This window comes from Triticum urartu, chromosome 7A, assembly GCF_056163025.1.
Source record: "Triticum urartu cultivar PI428250 chromosome 7A, HENAU_Tu73, whole genome shotgun sequence".
Taxonomy (NCBI): Eukaryota; Viridiplantae; Streptophyta; class Magnoliopsida; order Poales; family Poaceae; genus Triticum; species Triticum urartu.
The window spans coordinates 8,515,621-8,529,802 of NC_141879.1; the positions used below are offsets into that span (position 1 = coordinate 8,515,621).

At 45.7% G+C, this 14,182-nt stretch overlaps 1 pseudogene; it reads left to right on the forward strand.

Annotated features, from left to right (window-relative positions):
• Positions 1 to 12,068: 12,068 nt before the first annotated feature.
• LOC125518040 (BTB/POZ and MATH domain-containing protein 2-like) lies at positions 12,069 to 13,284 on the forward strand (annotated as a pseudogene).
• The last annotated feature ends 898 nt before the right edge of the window (positions 13,285 to 14,182 follow it).

Consider the following 14,182-nt stretch of genomic DNA (forward strand, 5'->3'; position numbering starts at 1 on the left):
CAACCTGATTCAAAAATGAACGAATCTATAGGTAAGTGAAATATAATGAAAACTATATATGTGTCCAAACACTTCGAATTATCTTCACTCATATGTGAATCAGTGAGCTGAGAAATGGAAGAAAAAGCATGCACCTCTACTAAACCAAGTGGTGCTCTTCACTTATATAACATCCGTGTGCTCTCAGTGGTGCTGTTCCCGATGAGGTGTTTTGGGCAGGTCGGTGAGACGGAGGCTCGTGGGCTGCAGGAGAGTGGACCACAGAAGAGGAGAATTTATTTATTTAGTTTTAGGATGGAAGATGAGAAAAAAAAACAAGTAGAATTTATAGAAAAAATATATAGGGAGTGGTTATTTAGAGTCTATCAAAGCGGCTGTTGATGTTGCACGGCGAGTAATAGAAAACAAATATAGGTAGAAACGTCAATTAATGGAGATTTTTTGTATCCAAAAATAGTAGAAAGATGTCATGATAAAAAAAATGTAGTTAATTGAAACACTCGTTTTGAGAATTTTACTATTCACATCACGAATCAGTACAAAGTAGTTGACCCTTACAAGCACATTGAAACGCAAACACAAAGGACCATGAACACCTAGAGTACCCTAAGACAATCATAACACAAGAAGATCTCCGGAGCCCTGTGTCATCATCCCTGAATCTTGAGAGAAGACCCCTGCAGCAGAAGTATCTGCAACCAGTCACAAGCAGGTCATCATCTTCGACCTCGGTACAATTGCCGCCATGCTGCTTCCTCCTTTCTTGACACCAGCGCTGAGAGGGCATGGACATCAATCCAACATACCTGCAACAGCCGTCGCCATCTTTGGCTTTGAGTACCGCGAAAAGTGTCTCTTTCGGAAGGAAGAGAACTCGAGTCATCCGACCGGTCCAGCACCGCGGCCGGGCCATCAGCCCGGGCAAAGCAGGATCTCCCACCAGCATCAGCGCAGAGGAAGGAGAAGAACGGCAGCAGCAAATCATACCAACAAGGAAGAAGAAGGGTTTTCGTCTCCCTGCATCCATCGCCCATCTGAGGACCCAAACGGCCAGTGCCGATGGACCTCCAGCCACCATAGCCCGCGACCTCGACGAGATCCGGGGATCCCCAACCCCGCTGGCTCCTAGACAAAGGCAAAAGCCTCGCCTGACCGCGAACGGAGCCCGGAGAAACTTATTCGGACGCGACACCACAGCAACGGCCTCGGCAGCGTCTCCCTCAACCCTAACCCTACCACACACCCACCTAGCGAACAGACCCGAGGTTCCCCTCCCTCCCGCCACCGGAGCGGCCGGCGGAGAGAGAGGGAACCGGCGGCGTCACCGGCGGCGCGCAGGGAACCCTCGTCGCCTCCTAGATCGCCTCGTGCGATCCTAATCTTTCAGGCGGTTCCGTAAAACACTCGTTTTCATGCAAGTCCCCCCGTCGTCCTTTTTCCTGACCTCCTCCTCCTGTGTCGTCCCCGCGGGCGACCGGGGGGAAACCCTAGGGCGCCGTCGGCCGGCCCCCCTCCCTTCGTCTTCCTCCCTCGCCGCCGCCAGTTCGCACCGGCGGGCGAAGCCCGTTGGGTGTTGGCGGCGGTGGGGTCTCGTCTCTCCCTGCTTGGGCGGCGGCGACGCAGGGCACCTTGCGCGGGCGACGGCGCTGCTCTTTGGGGGGCGCAACGGCGTGGTTTCATGGTCCGGCGGCGGGGCTGCTGGCTCGTGGTGGTGGCGTGGAGGGCCTCGCGGTGGTGGTGGGCGCTCTCATGGCGGCGGTGGATCTGACGCGGTGGCGATGCAGGAGGTTGCGGGCGAGCCGGTTTTCAGCCAGATCCGACCGGATCTGTCACCGGGGACCCGGCTGGTGGCGCAGGGCGGTGGCCGGGGCTCTTCATGGTCGCGGCTTCTGGAGGGGGCGGCGGCGGTTGCCGGCCTGCTCCTCGGATCTGGCCCATGGCCGTCGGTGGGGCCTCTGGGCAGTTCCTCGGGGCCCCGGCGTGGATGTGGGCTGCCACGGCATGGTGGTGGCTCACGGCGGTGGTCGGGGGCGTTTCACGGCGGCAGCCGGACTTCTTCGGCGTCGTCCCGTCGGTGAGCGTCCCCATCGACCATCGATTCCTCTCCTCGTCGTTCGGGCACTACCTTCATCAAAGGGTTGGCCTTCTCCCGGTTGCGGTCCATCGCTAGTCTCGCGCCCGGCAGCAGGACCGACCTCGTCTCGCGCCTGGTAGCAAGACCGGACTCGTCTCGCGCCCGACAGCAGGACCGACTCGTCTCACGCCCGACAGCAGGACCGGACTCGTCTCGCGTCCAGCAGCAGGACCGAGCTCGTCTCGCGCCCGGCGGCAGGACGAGCCGATGGAGGCCAGTTTTGGCCGGCCTAGTGGGTCTCGGCGCTGGGGGCTGCTCAGGAGTGCTAAAGGCGGGGCCTTTCCACCCATTTCTTTGGTTGGGGTAGCGATGGGTGGCGGGTGAGGTGGCGTCGAGGTCTTGGATGCCGGGGCGGCGGCCCTGATGGTGGTGTCGCGGTGCTCACGGGCAGAGCTCGTGGCTTGGTGCTGTCCGGTGACTATGGTCGTGTGGGCGGCATGGTCGCCGGAGTGTGACGTCCGGTGGCGATGACTTTTGGCCGGGGTGAAAACCCGTTCTTTCTTCGGACAGACCGGCGGCGGCAAAACTTGTTCCCTTCTTGAAGGCGTTGTCGCGGCCATCATTGCCCGTCGTGTTGCTCCAGGGAAACTCTGACCCTCGGGTCGGGCGGTGGCGGCGCTCTGGTGTCATTTCCTTGGAGCCCACGGTTCGTCGTATGCGGTTTCATCTCTTCGCGGTGGCGTGTTCACGGTCGAGGCCCCGACTTCTCTTGTAGTGCTTGGGGTGGTGTCGCTGCGTTCAGCATCTATGTATCTTGTCTTGGGTGTGTGCGTGTGTTGTGGTGGCGTGCGTTTGTACCGGTGTGTTGTTGGTCATTACTTTATATATAAAACGGGGCGGAAGCCTTTTTCGATAAACACTCGTTTTCAGACAAGCCAGCAAACTTTGAAGGAAAGTATAGTTCACTGGGCTCCTGCAGCTTCATCTAAGCAGAGGATTACCTCGAAGGTGCGTGTATTTCAGGATCGATTTGCCATGCCATCTCCGAAGTTTTCTCTGAAAACCATTTCTGAGCTTTCTCTGTCCATCACAAGGAGTAACTGCAACGAGGAGCAGATGCCGACACTGGATAAGGGAGCCTCTGCACCACGGGGTGGATCGGACGTCGCGGTTAGATGAAAGGGGGTCAATGGTGGGTTGATCGCCGTCTTGTGGTAAGGAAACGCCGGTGCTTTCTTTCGCGCTTCTTTGTGAGTGACGGACCAGCAGTCCACAGGCCATGCCTAAGCCTGAGATATGTTGCTATTCGGTTTACAGAAAGAAGAGGATAGCAGCTACACTAAGCTTGCAAGGATTCAGTTAATTACTGTCAAGCATGGTTCCGTGTTGATTGCAGTTACGGAGGAGACCACAAGATTTAGTGACCATGGAAACACCCTCCCGACCGGACAGCAGACGCTAACTCGCTGACTGACAGTACGACGTGTCAACTGTCAACGGAATAAACAATCAAAGCATATTTGAAATGCAGAGAAAATTGAAATAGTATCAAGTTTGGGTTAAGTCCATAGAAGATCTTGATCATAATGTAATTATTGTGGCAACTAAATATCACACACAGTAAAGACTAAAGAGCAACCAGAAAGGATGACTAATTAATTACTTCACCCGACAATTCACTAAATTTTGGGCTGAACAGAATGAAGAAAGTAGGCATCTGCAAATTCAGTGTCCAAAGAGAAACACAAGGTCAACCTTGCTGAATAAATCATGTTGAGGCAGGGAGCAACGAACAGAGCGGAGGAGTTGGAGAAGCACACCCATCATTACCCATGCCATGCCGTATCCTTAACAGAATCTCTTCATAGTTTTTTTTTGGCAAAATCTATTCTTAAGTGGTGTTGAAAAAATAATCACTTCATAAAACCTAATCCTTACAATTACTGATCTCCCTAGGAATATGGAAGTGTTAGAACCGGCATTCTACTAAAATATTTTTCAAATTTTTTAAAAAACACTCATAAATTTTATTTTTTGTGAACTTCCAAAAAATATTAATTGATTTTAAAAATACTCACGAATTTAAATAATTTACGTAATTTAAAAGTTAACAAATATCAGAAAAAAATCATGGATTCTATAATATGTTCACGAGTTTAATACCTTTTCATGATTTTTTAGAAATGGTCGCGAAACTTTGAACAATGTTTGGGGACTAAAAAATGTTTTTAAATTTAAAACATGTTCACGAATACAGAAAAAATCATCACGGATTGTTAAAAAATGTTCATGATTTTGAACAAAACATTTACGAATTTGAAAAAGTTCAATAATTTAAGTTATTATTCCTGACCTTCAAAAACTAATCTTCATTCTGAATATATTGGCTAACTAGAAACAAATATAAAATTGAACATGAAAAAAGTAGAGGAAAGAATAAACAAAAACTGATTGGAACCTTCCCAAAACCGGGAGGACTGGACAACATCGCCAACCCAATAGCATCCAATGGGATCCACATTTGCTCGACAGCCTCTGTGCTATGCACAAATGTTCATTCCCATAATAACCCTTGAGAGGAAAAGGAAATTAATTCCAAAACAAAAGATGAGCGCGGCAAACTGTGCGTTAACTTCTAGTGAATAAAAAAACACTCAATTCCTTGGCACACAACAAAAAAAACACTCAATTCCTTGGCACACACAATAAAAAAACAAAAGATGTTTGCTAACTTATGCCATTAGGATAGTTCATTGTGTTTGGTTTCCTTCCATGCTAACTTATACATCGTGTTTACTACATTGCCTTGTCCTTTTTTTTGGTTCATGTCCATTGCTTGGCCGTCCCCAGGTTTGTGATTAGCCTGGTTTACTTAGAAAAAAAGGAAATAAAATATTTAGCCAGGCAGCCGGATTAGCCTGGTCCAGGCGTTCCTTTTCATGCGCCAGGCGGGCTGCAGCAGCGGCCTGGAGATAATTAAGGCCTATGAGCTGTACGGTGTTCTCTTTGAAAATTCTTTAATCACCCAAGTCACATCAGTCAGGCAATGGACATGAACCAAAAAAATGTCTTCCTCTCAGGCTGTATTCAGGCAACATTTTTTTCCCCAAGCACGATGGTAAGGCCTCTAACCAAGCATGCCCTTTGTCTAGCCGGTTGCGAGGTGTAGCAACCGCTCGCCTCAAGGGTAAAAATGTTCGTACATACAAAAAAAAGATCATGTAGCGTGCTTTGTTTTTTATTTCCTTCACACAAATCCATAATTTTTGTTTTTCCGAGGTAGTAGTAATCCATATGACAGACATGGTAAACTACATGGACGCTGACATCACATTTTGTTGCTACCCCACACCTCGGTGGCTGTCACCGGAATCCCATCACCCATCAACCAACATCCCCTTCCCCCGCTCCTCCCTCTTTCTCCGTCGTGCAAACAACTAGTGAGACGGGGCGCCCCCTGCGTGGGAGGCAACACCATCTTCCCTTGATCCGATGCCGAGAGACTAGAACCACGGCGGCACACTGAGTTTCCTCATTGGATTACATTTTTGCATCCTGAAAAATTCAGCTCGATTTGTTTTTGAAACACTTCTTTTAACTCAAAAAAATTCAGCTCAATTTAAATTTCAGGCTTTGCCCAAAACAGTGCTGTGAGCCCAATAACGCCCAGTAAAGCACAATAACACGGAGTAGGTTAATCTATCTATCTTACAAGCCGTTAATCTGGTGGGACCGAATTATTACGATATAGATCGACTCATAAATTCTATTGTGAAAAACAATCTCAACGGTATAAGAAAAAACCTAAAAACCCAATCTCAGGTATCCATCTCTCTCTCTCACGTCTCTCTCTCTCTCTCTCTCTCAATCTCCCACGCCTCCTTAAAAAACAGTAAAAGAAAAAACCTAAAAAACCAATCTCAGGTATCCACCTCTCTCTCACGTCTCTCTCTCTCTCTCTCAATCTCTCACGCCTCCTAAGAAAATAAAAAATAATCCGTATCCATCTCTCTCTGGACTCCTCCTCCCTAAACCGCTCATCTCCCAACACCTCACGACTCTTACTCTAAAAACCCCCGCCGTGACTCCTCTTCTTGATCTAGGTTTCAGAAACTTCTCCCCTAAAATCACTACCGATTCCTTTCCTTCCTCTATATCCGAAAAAGCTGCCCCTCGATTCCACACGGCCGCTGTTTTCCCCTACTGTTCTTGCATGACCCCAAGAGCAGATTTGGTCGTGCTCTCCTTTGCTTATCGTAGGTGATGCCGCTGATTGCTTTCGTGGGCGCTTCCCCAATGGTGGCGAGGGCAGGATTCTGCTGCTGATTGCTTTTGTGGGCGAACTCATGCTACACTGCTATGTCGCACGATGCACATGTGCGCAAGAGCAGATTTTTTTATGTTCAGTGTGAATCAACTAGATGTGCATATGCGTGATGTTAGCTTAATTTTTTGTGCCTCTGGGCGCTCCTATTAGCTGAGGACTCAAGAAATCAGAAGATCAGGACAGAGACACTTGAGACGGTTATAGGCATCCCACTTCTCGGTGAGACAAACTGACGAGAAAAAAATTTGGTACAGTGGTGAGTGAACTGCTCCCTGATATCTTTTTCGTAAAGTTCTATAATGCACGTATGCATTCTGTACTCTTATAATTACTCTATCCTCTACTAGCAAGTTGAATGTGCTTTAAATTAGATCCCCTATGTTACATAAGAAAACATTAAAATATAGTTCCATTGGCTAAATTCCTTCCTTAGTTATAGTCACGTTCACAGAAAGTTTACCAATAATTTAGGTGATAGTTCAGAACAGTGTCAGTTTAGAGATTGACTAATTATTCATAGTCAACAGTTTGATCTATCTTCGCCCATATTAGATCATTGTTTTAGTTCTCTTTTGCAGCAATGATATATTACGCGTCAGATTTGTAGTTTTCTGCAGCTTTTAAGGACAAGTTCTTTCAGATTTTTGAGGTTTATGCAGGTTTTGTCAGACAAGTTCATTCATTCATTCATATAATCTTAGATTCACAATAACTTGAGTCCCTTACCATGTTGGTTTGCTCAAAGGTCAGAGTCACATGTAGTTGTCATCTGTCATGTAAATGACTGGATTCCAAAAAAAATGATGAGAGCAAAGGAACTAGACTGATTACATGGACTTCAGAAGGTAAAGACAAGCAAGGATTGGGAACCCCACGTTGCCACGTAAGTTCCTACTGTTAATATCAGAGAACATTCGCATTGCATCATATACATGCAACAAATTAACTGATGTTATGTCTGTCATAGGCAATGGCTATTACATCGCTAATACTGCACTTCTGGGTGTACGTGTAGCATATGCTTGCATTCATGCAAGCTCTCATGCCTGCCTCTTCTGCAGGTCCCCCTCCTAGCCATAGGCCCGCTGCAATTGTGGCATGGTGCCATGCTTTCTGCACCAAGCCTCTATAGAGTCCAGATAATCTCTGCCCCTTCTGATGGAGTTATCTCGATTAGCAATAATTAAATGCCCTGCCCATCGGATCATCCAGTGACTGACTATTCTTCAAGATTTTCATCTTACGTAAAGCCTCCCAGCCGTTGGGTTATCTCTGCTGCTTGGGTGCCGCCGTGTCCATTGGCAATGATGGAGTACCCTACTATGCTAATCATTGAGTGACTGATTTTTCTTGAAGTGGTCTTTACAAGATTGTTACCTGAGATAAAGACAAGAAGTTGCTTTAGCTTTGTGCTTGCTTCGTATCCATGGCATTGGTTGGGGTTCTAAAATTTGGGAGCTACTTTGATTAGCATCTGGCACCAAAGATACCCGCACACATTAAACTGCTCGACCATCCAGAGGTTTGTGTTACTGCGCCATGGTTTGGATATTTAGAATAAATGACATTCTGTTTGCATTACATCTTCAAATAAATTTTTTTTGTTAACTGAATGCAATTAGTTGCAAATTTTATACATGGATAATGAGCAGCTCATGTAATAGAGATTATTCGTGTCTCACTATTTCCATTATAGTATAACTATATATTTTCCTATAGTAGTGCGTTGCATGGCGAATGTTTTTGAGATCTCTAAATATCTCCATTCTCCTGGCTTAGTGGAACCTTTTCTGGCTATCAATGCATTATCTTGGTCCAAACTGCAACCTTAGAATTCTGAAGAGATTAAAATGTCATAATTTTTCATTCTGGTCATATATATAGATCATCAACATCTAAATTGTTTTCTTCTTACGATACTATTTCGGGTCAAATTGGTGCCGATACATTGTGTAGCGGTGCGATATGTTTGCTCGATCATGATGTTTTTCTACCGGTATTAGTATTTATAAACACTAGTAGAAAAGGGGGCAACGGTTCAGGCCAGAAAAGGCATTAATCCCGGTTTCGTTACGAACCGGGACTAATGTGAGCATTAGTCCCGGTTCGAGCAGCGAGGGCTTCGGAAAGGCATTACTCCCGGTTGAAATGGGACCTTTAGTCCCGGTTCATGGCACGAACCGGTACTAAAGGGTGCGATGCCCATTAGTACCGGTTCGTGCCACGAACCGGTACTAAAGGTCTAAACTTTAGTACCGGTTCGTGCCACGGTTCAGGCCAGAAAAGGCATTAATCCCGGTTTCGTTACGAACCGGGACTAATGTGAGCATTAGTCCCGGTTCGAGCAGCGAGGGCGTCGGAAAGGCATTACTCCCGGTTGAAATGGGACCTTTAGTCCCGGTTCGTGGCACGAACCGGTACTAAAGGGTGCGATGCCCATTAGTACCGGTTCGTGGCACGAACCGGTACTAAAGGCCTTTAGTACCGGTTCGTGGCCTTTAGTACCGGTTCGTGCCACGAACCGGTACTAAAGGCCTTTAGTACCGGTTCGTGCCACGAACCGGTACTAATGGGGTTGAGACCTTTAGTACCGGTTCGTGCCACGAACCGGTACTAATGGTGCAATTTTCAAATCCCCCCCTGGACCGCCTTTTCAGTTTTAGAAAAAACAAAAGAAAATGATGGAAATGTCAAAAAAATAAAATAAAATAAGTTTCCCATGTGATATGTGGTCTAGTTGTTGGGAAAATTTGCAAATGTGAATTTTGACTTTATTTGCAAAATCTCTCTGAAATTTGTAAAAATGGGCATAACTTTTGCATACTAACTCGGATGAAAAAGTTTTTTATATGAAAAATCATCTACTCGAAAAGTTACATCCGAATTTAACCGGGGGAACCCCGTTAAACATTTTCAAAATCCTCAAAAACCTAACAGAAAAAAAGTTACGGGGCTTTTAAGATCTAGAGTGGAATAAATCAAAAAAAATTCAAACAGTGGGCAAACAGTGGTCAAACTATGGTCAAACTAATTATTCTAGAATATTAGTGTTACTAAATAATTATTTCAGTTATTTCAATTTTGGTCAAATATGGTTAAACTATGGTCAAACTATGGTCAAACTAATTATTCAAGAAATATTAGTGTTACTAAATAATTATTGTTTTTTTAAAACAATAGTTTCAAACTCAAACAGTGAAATGTGTCACTTCATGCTCAAGCAAAATTCCTGAAGGTTAATAGGATTGACATCTTACTATTGTCAGGAAAACAACAAGTGCAGACTTGGAGCGAGGGAGAATAGAACCCGGAAGTTGAGAGTGCTCAGGCTGGGGGAGTGGGAGGATGGGTGACCGTTCGGGAAGTTAGATGATTTGGAATGATGAGGGGTGATTAGAGGATAAATTGAGAAGTGATGAGGGGTGGTGATTACAGACTAGAGGTTAAAATAATTCAGAAATTTGAAAATAAAAAAAAATTCAAATTTTTTTTTCAAAAAAAAAATCATAAAATTTCCTTTAGTCCCGGTTACCAACCGGGACTAAAGGTGGAGCTCCACGTGGCCGCGCCCTTTAGTCCCGGTTCTGGATTGAACCGGGACTAAAGGGCCAGGGCATTAGTACCGACCCTTTAGTCCCGGTTCATGAACCGGGACTAAAGGCCCTCACCAACCGGGACAATAGGCCCCTTTTCTACTAGTGAAAGTATTCATTTTCTAACAATGTACATGTTGAATTGTTGATTCTGGTACATTCTTATACTCTTTAAGTACTGTCGGAACAATTGTAAAATTCTCCGCTTTTATTCGGTATAGGTTTATGGAACTAATGAATTAATTATTTTTTATTTTCCCAAAAATTGGGAATGTTCCATTTTTTGAAGGAAAATGGGCATATATCAATTCTGTACTTATATACTTTGGAGAATTTCAACCAGGCTAATTAGTATGAGAGTAGATTCTACACCCCAACTTGGTGCACCCACGCAAGAAAACATAGAAAAATATTTAAAAAAATCTATAACTTTGTGAGAATGATTATGAACAAATGTTACAGATGCTTGCAAAGTTTGGTGGTCAAATGACTTCCGAGGAGATCTGCAGAAAAAAAAAACAAAATTACTGAAAATGTATGTTTGCGCACAATTTGTAATTTTATCTTATTTTGTACAGAGCTCCTTGGAGGTCATTTGACCACCAGTCTTTGCAAGCATCTATTTCATTTGTTCGCAATCTCTTCCAGAAAGTTTTAGATTTTTCTAAATGTTTTTATATGTTATCTTTTGTGAGTGTAGCGCGGGTGCATCGAGCTGGGGTCAGCTACTATTTTCCCAATTATAGGTATAGACGTAATGAAATAAATATAATCTTTCATGTACTATACATACATGAGATTTTAGCTAAGTCAATTACTCCCTATTTTTTAAATTTAAGACAATTTGGACATAGCACGATAGTAACATTTTACTTTGAGTTTTGATTTTCATATCATATGCTAATAAATCATTGTAATCAAATATGATGTTGTGAAACTATTTTCTATAAATATTGAGTGATAGTATTATCATTGAACCAAACATAATATAACCAGAATGAGAGAAGGTTGTTAGTATGCTTCGGACTGCGCCATCCATTGACATTCAGATGTTGCACAAAATATTACTATGTTATATTTGGAGTCGCAAAGATGCAACATTGTATATCTTTCAGCATACAATAGCATAGACATAAAAACCTTTTAGCAAAAAGTAAATTTGTTTAACATACTTTATGTTGTTAAACCATATTTTGAGGCAGTTACATGTAGAAAACATCACATCCCTTTGTTTATGTAAATATTATCAGGGTATTTGGTAGCTCTACAGCTTCCCAAATATGGCCAACAAGCATACTTCTAGGGGAATTGTGAACGCATAACTGCTTCAACCATTTTCAAAATTCTTTAAACGATGACCCTCAGAACAATATTTTGATACTAAGTTCTCACAAGACTCATGAGTTTGGGAACATTATTTATACTAATTTCATTTGTTTTACCATCCGAAATTCTCCTATATATGAACTCCCATGTCTCCAAAGCTATATGAGTACACACACATCACTGCAAAATCACAAATCATTATATGGTCAATGTAGACAGCAAAATAATACTCTCACCATTGCAAAATGAACTAAAAGCAGTTAACTTATTTTGGAACAAAGAAAGTATATGACAACTAGCCCATGCGTCGCACGGGTTTGCGACTAGTACTATTAAACCTTAGCCCCTGGCAGGCCCAGGCCGCACGCGTCGAGCAGCCGCTGCGGTAACTCTCTCTTGCCGCGTAGGACCGTCGGTGGCGCCGGCGGCGCAGCGAGTGGAGCGACGGCGTCTCCCGCCGACCACGTGCATCACAGGGTGGGGCAGCGGGCGGTGAGCAGGTTCGCCCCTCAGCTCGCTGCAAAGCTCTGTTTCCAGGGCGGAGCGGCGTCGGAGCTTGCCGCAAACTCTGTTTCTCTTTCCGGGGTGGTGCAGCGTCGTCTTCTTGCGGTGGCGACTCCGTGAGGCCTCCGGTGCAAGCCCAGGTTTGTTCCCCAGATCCTTGGTCCAAGCTCCCAACTCTTAAACTTAGGAATGGAGAACTGTGACTGAGTTGGCAGATTTTCGGTGTGGTCGCAGCAGGTTTGTCATGTCGACGTTCGCCGGCGTGTCCGTCCTTGACGGCGACAAGCCGTGCTCTTGCGTAACATCGGGCGTCGGCGCGCGCCAGTGCCGGCCCGAGCAGCGTGTAACACCTGCTCGTGGTCAAGGGCTACTCTGGTATAAAAAAAGAGTTGCCCAACGGCGAGAGCTGGTGCACTGAATTGTTCAGGGTGGGAGGCCATGAGTATTCCATCGAGTACTATCCTAATGGCGCAAACCCAAACTGTGCCGACTTCATTTCGCTCGATATTACCCGTTTATATGACGAAGATGTCGAAGAGGGTGTGGAGGCCAAGTTCAGTTTCAGTCTCGTCGATGACGTCGAGAAGCAGATGCCGACGTACATCCGTGCGACTCGTAAAACCCATGACTTCCTCAGATGTGACCTTGTTGGGGTTGCGACAAGTTCATGAGAGAAGCTGCCCTTGAGCGATCAGCCAGTCTAAAGTCTGATTGTTTCACCATCCGGTGTGATATTATGGTGTGCAAGGACAACACGCCAGATGCCATTGGCTCCGGCACCGGTACCGAGGTTCTCCTGCCTGACATGCACCAACATTTTAGCGATCTCCTTCAGAATAAGGTGGGTGCTGATGTGACATTCGAGGTCGGCGGCAAGACGTTCGCTGCACACCGGTGTGTGCTCGCTGCCAGGTCTGAAGTGTTCATGGCGCACCTCTTTGGCACCGCTACGTCCAATGTCATACACATCACAAATATGGAAACTAAAGTGTTTAGGGCTTTGCTTTGCTTCATCTACACAGACTCTTCTCCTGAGATGGAGGACATCATGGAGGAGGATGAAATGCCACGAGTTGTGGAACAAGGACAAGTAGAGAAAGTTGTGGACAAGAAAATGTCAGAAGTTGCGGAGCCAACACAAGAAGAGGCGGTAGAGGATGAAATGCTTCTGCAATGGCTGCAAGACTTGTTTGTGGCGGCAGACAGATACAATCTCCAGCGGCTCAAGTTCATATGTGAAAAGCAGTTGTGTGAGCATGTAGGTGTGAGCTCGGTGGTGTCCACTCTTGCTCTAGCCGAGCAGCACCACCGCCATGGATTGAAGGAGGCATGCTTGAAGTTTATCCAAGTCCTATCTCCCTCGTGTTTGCAGACACTAATGGCTGGGGCATATAGCTACGACCTACCCCTCTGTTTTGTACGAGCTCATTGCCATGCTTGCTTCAAACCAGCGGAAATGACACTCTGGTATGCATGTTCTTCAAGTGACACTCTTTTGCATATATAGCTCATCCTATATCGATATCGTAGTTTGTTCGTTTTGCTTCTAATTGTCTCGTCAGACATTGCATGTATGCTGAATTAGAAAAATCCAACATATTGGTATATTGTCTCTTCGTGTGAGGAGGAGGAGAGGCAACGGGAGGGAGAGGCGGCTAGGGTTTGGAGTGGCCAGCCCCAGCGCCCCTCCCCTCTTTATATAGGGGTGAGGGAGGGGCCGGCCAGTCCTAGCCCTCCTCCAAGGGAGGGGTGGCGGCCAAGGGAAGTGCCTTTCCCTCCAAGGCTAGGGTGGCGCCTCCCGCCCTTAGGGTTTCCCCATCCCTGGCCACATGGGCTAGGTAGGGTCTGGTGCGCCTGGCCTAATAAGGCCAAGGCGTCCTCTACATTTCATGTTGGCCTATGGGGCTGGTGGAACCCACTTGTGGACCCCTTCGGAACCTTCCCAACACAATACCGAAAAAACTAAACTTTTTCCGAAACCCTGATAACAACTTTCCATATATAAATCTTTACCTCCGGACTCCGAACAACCTTCGGACTAAGCATCATAATTATCCCAATACTACCCTAGCGTTACCAAACATTACGTGTGTGACCCTAGCTACGGGTTCGAGAACATGCAGACATAACCGAGACTCTTCTCTAGTAAATAATCAATAACGGGAGCTGGATGCCCGTATTGACTCCCACATATTCAATGAAGATCTTTATCAGTTTGAACCATGATGTCAAGGATTCAAACAATCCCGTATACAGTTCCCTTTGTCCAGCGATATGTCACTTGCCTGAGATTCGATCATCTATATTGCTATACCTACTTAATTCTCGTTACCGGCAAGTTCTTTACGCATTCCGTAG